We start from the raw sequence: 11,601 nt of genomic DNA, 5'->3' as shown, positions 1-11,601 counted from the left end.
GAGAGGGGGGGAGAGAGGGGGGGAGAGAGGGGGGGAGAGAGGGGGGAAGAGAGGGGGGGGCGAGGGGGGGAGAGCGGGGGAGAGGGGGGGGGAGAGGCAGGGAGAGAGAGGAGAGAGAGAGAGGGAGGAGAGAGGGGAGAGAGAGGGGGGGGGGAGAGAGGGGGGGAGAGAGAGAGAGAGAGAGAGAGAGAGAGAGAGAGAGAGAGAGAGAGAGAGAGAGAGAGAGAGAGAGAGAGAGAGAGAGAGAGAGAGAAAGTAAGTGTTGGGAGGTATTGAGTAAGTTGTGGCAAGATGTGGGGAAGTCTAGAGATTGAATTGGAATGCGTGGGGAAACTGGGGGGAGCTGAAGGGTGGTAAAGAGGGAGGGAGAGAGAGAGAGTACTTGCTCTGTCTATGCAACTGCAGGTGGAATTAACAAACTACTATAAGATCACCGACTTTGAATCGGTTTATAGTTTGACATATTAATATCAGTAAGCTATCTAACAAGTCTTATATATTATTCTAAATACCAAGTATCCACTTATTTACTCAGTGTACAAAAAGATACCTAACCTTTTGGGAATTTGGTTTCCTGGACGAATTTATATACTGATTTTATTTATTCTACTCTGTTCAGTCCTTTTTTTTTACTTTAAGAAGCGGAGTTATTTGATATTAACATCTACGGAAGTTAACACGAATCATAATATTCATCGCATTCACTCGCGGCATGTCTCTATGCTGCAATTTCTGTTGTCTTTTTTTTTTCACCTTTTAGTTTTTCTATTGGATACTTTATCTATCTTTGTTAATGCACTTTTTTTCTGGGAGATACCTGCAGGGGATTGGAATAGGGTTCACCCACCCAGCAACTAAAAGCTTAATTTAAAATATTGTGTTTGACCATTTGAAACAAAGCAAACCATGTAAGCTTTAAAATGCAAGATGATCCCAATAGGAAATTTGGAGGAATTACATTTTGTAGTTGGAACGTCAGGGGCGTTAATGAGCCAATTAAAAGGGGTAAGGTTTTAGCCCACCTAAAATCTATTAATTCTGATATAATATTTTTACAGGAGACGCATCTCAAAGATGGAGTTCATAGCAGGCTGAAGGCTAACTGGATTGGTCAATTATACCACTCTACATTTCTTTCTAAAGCAAGAGGTACTGCAATTATAATTCGTAAAGGCATACCATTTAAACACAAATCCACAATAGCCGATAATGAGGATAAGTACATTATAGTATCTGCGGAGCTACACTCAACCCCACACTATGGTGAATATCTATGCTCCTAATTTTGATAACCCACAATTTTTTAATAAAATAAGCAATACAATTTCAGGCTCCAGCCAGCAAAATCTGATAATTGGAGGAGACTTCAATTATGTATTGGACCCATATTTGGACAAATCTTCACAGCAAAGGAGATACATTACAAAATCAAAATCCAGTGAACTTTTAAATACTTACATAAAAAACACAAACATAACCGATGTATGGAGGATTGCCAACCCATCCGGAAGAGAATATTATTTTTATTCAGGTGTTCACAAAACGTATACACAAATTGATTATTTTCTGGTGGACGCAAAATTGATCCCTTTTATAATCAATCCTAAATATCATAACAACATCATTTCTGACCATTGTCCATTGACTTTCTCCTTAAAACTAGAAGGAATGCATAACAAAAAAAGTTTTGGAGATTTAATCCACAAATATTAACTGAGCCAGGTTGCTGTGATTATCTGAAGCACCAGATGGAACTATTTTATGAGACAAACGACACACCTGGTATTTCGGCTTCTTTATTGTGGGAATCTTTTAAGGCCTTTATCAGAAGCTCTATTATTTCATATCAAGCTTATCAAAACAAAAACAAAAAACAGGTCGGAACCATTGGAATTAGAAAAACAGATTAAACAGCTTGATTCAGAAAACGCCATTGATCCATCTACTGTTAAACATAATAAGATAGCAGCATTAAAATTTAAGTTAAATCAAATCCTCTCCGCAAAATTTGTTATTTCAATACACTAAGCAAAATAAATTTGAATTTGGTGATAAACTTCTGGCACGCCAGCTGAGAAAATGGGAAAAAGATCACACCATTCAAAAAATCCGATCAGAAAAAGGTGAGCTGCTTACACATCCTAAAGATATTAACGAAAGATTCCTAAAATTCTATCAAAATTTATATGCATCTAAAACTTCAGCCGAATCCACAAAGATCAAAAACTTTCTTGACAATTGCAACCTTCCATTACTTAATGAGGTGGAACGAGAAGAATTAGGAGCAGAGATTACAGTAAAAGATATTGAAGAGACTATCAAATCACTGAATAATGGGAAAAAGCCAGGTCCAGATGGGTTCAGTAATTAATTCTATAAAAAAAATTATGACTTAATCTCCCCACGCGTATATACACGCTTTTAAAGAACAGACGTTACCACAAACCTTAGCCGAATCAGCCATTACATTAATACCTAAAAACGATAAAAAAATCTTGAAGAGCCTGGATCATACAGAGCAATAGCTCTTTTAAATACAGATCAGAAAATATTAGCTAAGACTCTGGCAAGAAGACTAAGTTCGTACATTAGTAAACTAATACACTCAGACCAAACTGGGCTTATACCTAAGCAACATTCGTTTTATAATTTGAGACGTTGGTTTAATATAATGTATTCACACAGAACGATAAATGAAGACTTAACAATTATTTCTTTAGACGCAGAAAAAGTATTTGATCAGGTAGAATGGTATTATCTCTTTACAGTGTTGGAAAAATTCCAACTAGGAGAAAATTTTATCTCATGGATAAAGTTGTTATATAACAATCCGACTGCCAGAATATTGACCAATCAAATTTTGTCACCTAAATTTCAAATATCCAGGGATAATAGACAAGGATGTGCTCTTTCACCAATGCTATTTGCCCTTGCCACAGAACCCTTAGCTGAAAGTATAAGAGTACATCCGGGCATTCACGGTTATAATACTAAACATACAAGTAACAAGTAATTTTGTTATATGCAGACGATGTACTTATATATATTACCAATTCTCAAGTCAGTATCCCAAATATATTAAACCTTATAGATCAATTTGGTTCATTCTCAGGGTATAGAATAAACTGGAATAAAAGTGAAATTATGCCAATAAAAGCTCAAGACCCTCCACACCTCCAGAAATATCCCTTTAGAATTGTCACTGAAAATTTTAAATACCTTGGAATTTATGTGACTAGAAAATATACCTCTCTATTCCAAGCAAATTTTCCACCATTAATTACTAAATTAAATGCCCTTATTCAATTTTGGAAAACACTCCCTATTTCCCTTATAGGTAGAGTAAATGCCATAAAGATGATTTCCCTTCCACAACTCCTATACCTATTTCAATCAATACCGATTTATCTCCCTAAAAGTTTTTTTTTTAAACTTGACTGTTATTACAAATTTTATCTGGGATTATAAAACCCATAGAATTCACAAATGGCATTTATGTAAACCTAGAGAAAATGGTGGATTAGCACTCCCCAATTTTCTTTTCTACTACTGGGCAACTAATATTAAAAATGTAATCTACTGGATGGATGATACACGTCAACAGGCAAACCGTTTAAAAATGGAGAGGGAAGACTGTTCGCCTTTAAATATAGGCGCAATTCTTCTTTCTCCAATACATCTGAATAAATCAACGCAACACATAATCCGATAAGGCGTTTGCACAATGGAAAAACTCAGGAATCAAAACGCTGGGAGATCTTTACGAGAAGGGGATTTTCCTCGCGTTTGAAAAATTACAGGAGAAATATAATTTGAAAACTAGTAATTTTTTTAGATATCTTCAAACCCGAGACTATGTAAAAACACACACACAAGACTGTCATTCCATGGGCCCAGATATATTAGACGAATGCATTAATAGAAAGGCGGATACAAGCAAGTTAATATTCTATATTTACAATACCATTTTAACTGCACACATCCCATCTTCTGAAATGGTTAGGCGAGCATGGGAAGATGAATTGAGTTTACTAATTTCAAAGGATAGTTAGGAGGAAAGCCTTTTATGCATACATTACTGCTCTCTTAATGTTAGGCACTCCCTGATACAATTTAAAATACTGCACAGACTCTATTATTCAAAGTCAAAATTGAACAAGATCTTCCCAAATGCCTCCCCTATTTGTGATAAATGTCTTCTCCATGAAGAGACTACAACCCACTCTTTTGTTTCCTGTACAAAATTATAAAACTTCTGGAGGGGAATATTTGATACCTTTTCCAAAATACTTAAAATTAAATTGGACCCAGATATAAAACTGATCATATTTGGTATGTCAGAGGCCTGCTCTAAGCTAACGATATTTCAAAGACGTTTCCTCAATTACGGCCTAATAATGGCGAAAAAATTAATACTTACATTTTGGAAACAGATAACAGTCCCCACAGTGAAGATGTGGATTACAGATATGTCCGTGACACTACACTTGGAAAAGCATTAGGCTTGTCTTGGCGGAAAAACCAGATCAATTTCTTAAGACATGGATACCCTTAACTGAATTTTTACAACAACAGAATGGTTAAACACAAATTCAAATTTAAATCCGATGCCATGATGGGGGGGGGAGAGAGAAGGTATATCTCCATCTTTTCTTTTCTTATTTCCTTTACTTTCTTCTGCACTGCTTTGGTAGCTTAGGGGTCTATTTCCTGCTCTTTTCTACTTTATCTCTTCATTCTTCTTTTCTTATTTTCCCTTTTTTTTTCCTCTTTTCTATTTTTTTGATTTAGGTTATAAGGTTAAACATGAAGCTGTACAATAATTGTATAATTGTTATGCCGATCGTCTTATCCTTGCACAATTACTTCTAATAAAAATAAAAGGAAAAAATAAAAAATGTTTAAATAAATAAATAAAAAATTCAGTATGTTTCTATGAAAGTGTTTGCATAAATATTTACTGCTTCGGTGTCCTAGAGATTGTACAGTCAGTGGCAACCCTCCATGTTGGCATTGATGTTCACTGCATGTTCTCACTCAATTTGTTCAAATCCCCTGCAAGAACTTGATGGATTAAGCTGACACCAACCTGAGTGGTGAAGACCTGTGCTATTGTAGGACCTTCTCGTGAACAGAACAAGTCCTTCCCATACAACTACCGAAATGGTATTTGACAGCTTGCAAAACATGGTGCCTGGCATAGGTGCTGTCAAAACATGCATTAAGACAAGTAACAAAAAAAAGCAAGTAGAACAGGTTTTGGATTGTCAGTGTATTGCCAAAATGGTATGAGTGTTCTGGCTGAGAAAATGAACGGGCAGAGTGTAGTGAAGAGCACAATGTTTCATGTTTGACCATTGATCTCCCAGGAGCACAGAAGCCCTGATAATATTAATTCCAGGATTTACAAGGGGGGGAGGGGAGAGTGGCAACCCGACGCAAGTGCTGTCCCCAGGGTCTACTTCGTGAGCCGCAACAACAACAGCCTTGTCACTGGACTGCGCGGTGGGTGAAGAAGGGCGTGCAATTTGCAAGTCGGGAGTGGGGTTCAAAAACGGAGCTCTGACAGAAGTATGTAAAATTATAAGAGGCATAGATAGGGTCGACAGGAGGTAAAATCAAATACCAGAGAGCATAACTTTAACGTGAGAATGACACAAGATTTGAGGGACAATTTATTTTTTACACACAGAGGGTGGTGAGTGCCTGGAACATACTACCGGGGGTTGTGGTTGAGGTAGATACTATAGTGGCATTTTTACAAGACTTTTGGATCAGCATATGGCTATGTAGGGAATGAAAGGAAATGATTATGTTCATGTAAATAATAGATGGTCTTGGCATCATGTTCAGCACAGTCATTATGAGCCGATGGGCCTGTTCTTGCACTGTACTGTTCGATGTTCTATAAAGGCTTGCAAATATAATTATGTTTTTCTCAACATCCCAAAGTGCTATAACAGAGCTCGGCATGAGCTGAGATTTTACACACATTAAAGTCCTTAAAAAAAGTATATCCGGAAAATCTATTTCATCAGCAATGTTGATTGGAGTATAAATATTGGGTAAGACACAAGAAAAAATCCTCTGGCTCTTGAAAATAATCTGTGCAAACTTTCTCTCCCCTACTGAGAGCAGGTAGCATCACAATGTTACATCTTCAATTAAAAATCAGCACCTTTTACATTACTTCATACCCTCCTATACAGTTCCAGAGTGTCAGCGTAGAAACTCAAACTCAACACTCTGGGAGCGAGACATATCATTCACACTAAGAGACAAGAGAATACCAAGTGAGCCAAGGATAACATTGGAAGTTTGTTTTCATGTGCACTCTAAATAGGGCATTGATTAACAATTCTGATTATCCTTTAAAGTTCAAAAACGGTCACAAACTGCAATTACAATCAATTCTGCAGCTTTCTATGTCCCAAATGTATGTTGTTATGAATGTTGGCATATGTAAACATTGTTTGATTGTGAAAAGGTGGGAAATTTACAAGATCAATAAAAATCTACAATGTGTATTCTGCATAAATATTTGAGCTCAGACTTGAATTAGTCAGGTGTTAGGTAATGGAATACAAATTCACCAAACATTCTATAATCCCCATTTCACATTTTTCAGTTTCAAGCATTAAATTTAGAGTATTAGAACTATAGATTAAACAAATCATTTATAAAATTTGTGTAATCTATAGTTCAAATACTTTCACCTGCATTCCTGCATTTGCAGCTCCATTTCCAGAATAGAAAAGAAATACATTATGCTGCTTGCACAGGTTTGATGATAGACTGAAATGTTTGTAGTTAATATACATGTTAGACTGTCTCCAACCCCACCCCCCTCCACAAATATGTTAATTGAGGTTATTACATTCAATAAACTTATCAACAGCCAGTCGTAAAATAAATTAAACCTTAAAGAGATTTAAATTTAATTTGTTAATTTCATATGATTCAAGTGATCACTCCCAAAATTCAAAAAGATCTGGTTAGTTTGGAATTTAAATTTTTTAAATTCCAAACTTTTAATTCCAAAATTCCGGTTTTTAAATTTTACTGGATAATATTTTGATAATGTTAAATCAGGCTTGACAAGTTTTGCATAATTCATAGCCAGTTGAACATTTTTGTTTCCATCCCAATGTGAATGACTGAGTCACTTTACTGTAAAGGCACAGGATGTTAATCATACTCAAAACATGTGATTGTAAACAGACAGAAATCTGTCAGTTGTCTCAATATAAACAATATCAAAATTTAAAGTACCAAAATGTTATATGAAAGTTATAAATGAAAGTCTGGTTTATGCTGGATCATATTATTTCACATGGGCTTCTCAATTTAAAAAATGTCAGTGAGACCAATTAATTATATATACACTGTGTGTTGATTTTCATAAAGCCTCTGTCATATTTAGCACATAGCAGTTGTGAAATATTTTGACCTGAACTCTTAACACAGATTTTCTAATGCATGCATTTTGCCATGGTGTGCATTTGAACAGAATATAATCATATTTTTGTTCTTTTTAAGAACCGCCCTTGGCAAACAAGGCTCAAACCTGCAAAAGGTAAAATGTATTGAAATCAAAATAACAAATGTGCCACAGATACTCAAAAAAGATTTAAATGATTTTTTATTTTCATAATGCAGCAATTTAACACCTTCCATGCCACCTATCTTTATGTTAACATTGCTTAATCCTCCACTATCAATATCCTAGGACCTCTGTTGACCCCATATTCAGTTGGGTACTCTGCTGTGAGTTACTGATCTTTGACCATTCTGTCAACTACAGAACACAATTTAAGAGTGTGATAGAATAATCTTCACTTGCTCCAACAACTCTCAAGAATTTTTGACACCATATTGATAAAATCAACTGCTTGATCGGTACCTTTCGAACTAGCCCCTATAGCGCATTTAGTGCATACCATCCACACAATAAACTGCAGTTACTTGCCTACACTCATCCAACAGTGCCACACAAAACCACAATCAAAGGTGTACCATGCCATGGGAACACCAGTACTTGCATGATCCCTTCCAAGTCGTGTATAATTTTGAGTTGAAAATATAATCACTATCCCTTCATTGTCACTGAATCTAAATCCTGGAAACCCTTCATAACACCACAGTGAAAGTACCTTCACCAGAAGGATTGCAGTGGTTCAAGGCAGCTCATCACCACCTCAATGACTAATTAGGAATGAACAATAAATTGTGGCCTCGTCAGTGATGTAAGATCCTGCAAAAATATTGAAACAACTCTAATGCTTTCAAATAAATATTTGCAATATTCCCTATAGGCAAGCATGACAGCTTAAAGTTTCATCTATAAAAGAGAAACCTCAACAATCTAGTATTTCCCCTTGCTGTGTACCAATTAGTTAGAGGTGATAGACCCTAGATCCAGGATAGGGCCTGAAATCATAAAGTACCACCTCTTAGATCAAAATGTTGCCAACAAGCCAACATATCAAAAATAGACACAAAAAGCATCATTAAGAAGAAAGAGAGCACTGGTGAGCTTACTAATCACAAAGGGACTGGCAGGGCAAGGAAGATATCCACAGCTGATGACAGAAGAATTCTCTCTATGATAAAGAAAAATCCCCAGACACCTATCTGACAGATCAGAAACACTCTTCAGGAGTCAGGTGTAGATTTGTCAATGACCACTGTCCGCAGAAGACGTCATGAACAGAAATACAGAGGCTACAATGCAAGATGCAAACCACTGGTTAGCCGCTAAAATTGGATGGCCAGATTAAGTACTTAACAAAACAACCACAGTTCTGGAAAAAGGTCTTGTGGACAGATGAGATGAAGATTAACTTATATCAGAGTGACGGCAAGAGCGAAGTATGCAGGAGAGAAGGAACTGCCCCAGATCCAAAGCATACCACCTCATCTGTGAAACACAGTGGTGGGGGTGTTATGGCCTGGGCATGTATGGCTGCTGAAGGCACTGGTTCACTTATTTTCATTGATGATACAACTGCTGATGGTAGTAACATAATGGATTCTGAAGTGTTTAGACACATCCTATCTCTCAAGTTCAAACAAATGCTTCAAAACATTGGCCGGTGGTTCATTCTACAGCAAGACAATGATCCCAAACATACTGTTAAAGCAACAAAAGAGTTTTTCAAAGCTAAAAAATTGTAAATTCTTGAGTGGCCAATCACCCGATCTGAATCCAATTGAGCATGCCTTTTATATGCCGAAATATGAGATGCTGTTCCTCCAATTAGCACTTAGCCTCACTCTGACAATTGAGGAGGCCTAGGACAGAAAGGTCAGTGTGGGAATAGAAAGGAGAATTAAAGTGTTTAGCAATCGGGAGATCAGGTAGGGCCAGGCAGACTGAGCGTAGTTGTTCAGTGAAACGATCACCTAGTCTACATTTGGTCTTGCAGATGTATAAGAATCCACATCTTGAGCAACGGATACAGTAGATGAGGTTGGAGGAGGTGCAAGTGAACCTTTGCCAAATCTGAAAGGACAGTCGAGGAAAGAGGTATAGGGACAGGTGTTGCATCTCCTGCGCTTGCAGAGGGAGGTGGGGGTGGTTTGGGTGGGAAGGGATCAGCTAACCAGGGAGCTGTGGAGGGAACGATCTCTGCAGAAGGCGGAAAGGGGAGTAGATGGGAAGATGTGACTAGTGGTGGGATCCCGTTGGAGGTGGCAAAAATATCGGAGGGCAGTCAGAGTAGCGCAGCAATAGAGTTGCTACCTTACAGCGAATGCAGCACCAGAGACCCGGGTTCGATCCCGACTACAGGTGCTGTCTGTACGGAATTTGTACGTTCTCCCCATGACCTGCGTGGGCTTTCTCCGAGATATTTGGTTTCCTCCCACACTCCAAAGACATACAGGTTTGTAGGTGTGCAGGGATCACTGGTCGGCACGGACCCAGTGGGCCGAAAGGCTTGTTTCCATGCTGTATCTTTAATCTAAAAAAAAACATGTGTTGTATGGGACGGCTGATGGGTTGAAAGGTAAGGACTATGGGGACTCAGTCTCTGTTGCGACAAGGTGTAGGGGGAGCAGGGGCAGAGTTGTGGGGTACCGAGGAGACATATGTGAGGGCCTCATCTATGATGGGAGCGGGGAATCCCTGTTCCCCAAAAAATGATGACATCTCGGATGTTCTGGTATGGAACACCTCATATTGGTCGACGTGTTCATTTACACAAATTAAATTAATCATCTGAAACCCAGCAGATTTGATAAATACAAAAATATTCCGAAATGTCAACTATTCATGTTCTCCAGAGCTGCCTGACCCGCTGAGTTACTCCAGTACTGTGTGTGTTTATTTTTTGCAGATTTGATAAATGGCGTCCCGGGGTTAAACTAACACAATTGAAAGGATAGATAGTCAATATGCCGTTTCGCTTCAATATGAAACTAAAACATTGTCATATTCACAGAAAACGATCCCACTTTACGTTCAAAAAGCACAGTTTGGGAACAGTACTTGGAAATAAAGTTAATAACCTATGCCTTTGGAAAATAGATATTTTTTTGAAAAGGTATGAAGTGTCATCTTCATTTTGCTGTAGCATATATTTTGCTGTTGCTGCATAAGCTATGAATACGACTAATGATATCTGCGGAACACATATTTAATTATTAAATAGCAAATCACACCCGAATTAAATTTCCCCCTTTTGTTACTCCCGTCCCTGTTAATCCATAAAAACCTCCGACGAACATCATTCTGAAATACTATTAACATTACAACTCTTCATGAACAGACAGGTAAAAACCGACTCACCAAAACACACTTCGCCACAACTACTGCACGCTCCGGATAACCCAACAGAAACCTTTAAACTGGTCTCAGGCACAAAAGTTAACTTCTTCAAAATAAGCGTGCGACATATATTCTGCGCTGGACAGCTAAAGGGAGCGCTTTAAACGAAATGTTCCTCCTGTAGTCCAGTGTTGCCAAACTGAAGTATCCGCCCTGCATGATAATTAATACGCTGCATTCCTGATGATATACCGAAACTGGGCAAGGTCGTGTGCAAACAAACAGATGGAATCCGGAAGTGGGCTCTCCGCTAATGTCAGACCTCAAAGCAAACCCTGATCATTGAACGGTGCCAAAAATTGTGAAAGAAAATGGCTTACGAACTTATTGTGCTTCTCTGAGCAGGAACCCGACCATTTCCTCTGAAACTGCACTGATTGCCTTCATAACGCGACGACCAAGGCGTTTCCTCATTCTATCGTAGAACTGAGGAACTGCAGATGCTGGTTTACAGAAAAGGACGCAAAATGCTGGAAACTTTTCGCGGGTCAGGCAGCATCTCCGTGGTATGTGGACAGCTGATGTTTCAGGTTGGCTCCCTTCTTCAGACTACGGTTTACCTTCATTGTCCAGATCATATTAAAAATTATATTCAGCATTTGATAATTCGTGTAACCTCTGATTATGTTGTCCTTAATAAATTAAACACTGGAAATATAGACTTCTATTGCTCTTCCTTATTCTCGGAAACTTCACATCATATAAATTGGGAAGTATCTCCAAATGTTCTATCCCCATCAAAAAAAAGACAAGATTGGTTAAAAACTCTA

General features: G+C 38.0%; 1 protein-coding gene across 8 annotated transcripts in view; it reads right to left on the bottom strand.

The window, feature by feature from the left end:
- sytl2 (synaptotagmin like 2) overlaps positions 1 to 11,109 on the bottom strand; it is a 137,314-nt gene extending 126,205 nt beyond the window's left edge. For 2 of the 8 annotated variants that reach the window (XM_033022509.1, XM_033022511.1), the window contains exon 1: positions 10,793 to 11,107. The gene's annotated coding sequence lies outside the window, so the exon portion shown is untranslated. Of the gene's footprint in view, positions 1 to 10,792 lie in introns of all 8 variants that reach the window. The other 6 variants (XM_033022516.1, XM_033022517.1, XM_033022510.1 and 3 more) reach the window with 5 other exon arrangements.
- Between the last annotated feature and the right edge of the window lie 492 nt (positions 11,110 to 11,601).

Source organism: Amblyraja radiata, chromosome 6, assembly GCF_010909765.2.
Source record: "Amblyraja radiata isolate CabotCenter1 chromosome 6, sAmbRad1.1.pri, whole genome shotgun sequence".
Lineage (NCBI taxonomy): Eukaryota > Metazoa > Chordata > Chondrichthyes > Rajiformes > Rajidae > Amblyraja > Amblyraja radiata.
Note: the sequence above shows the minus strand (reverse complement) of the source record. Positions and strands in the feature narration are given on the sequence as shown.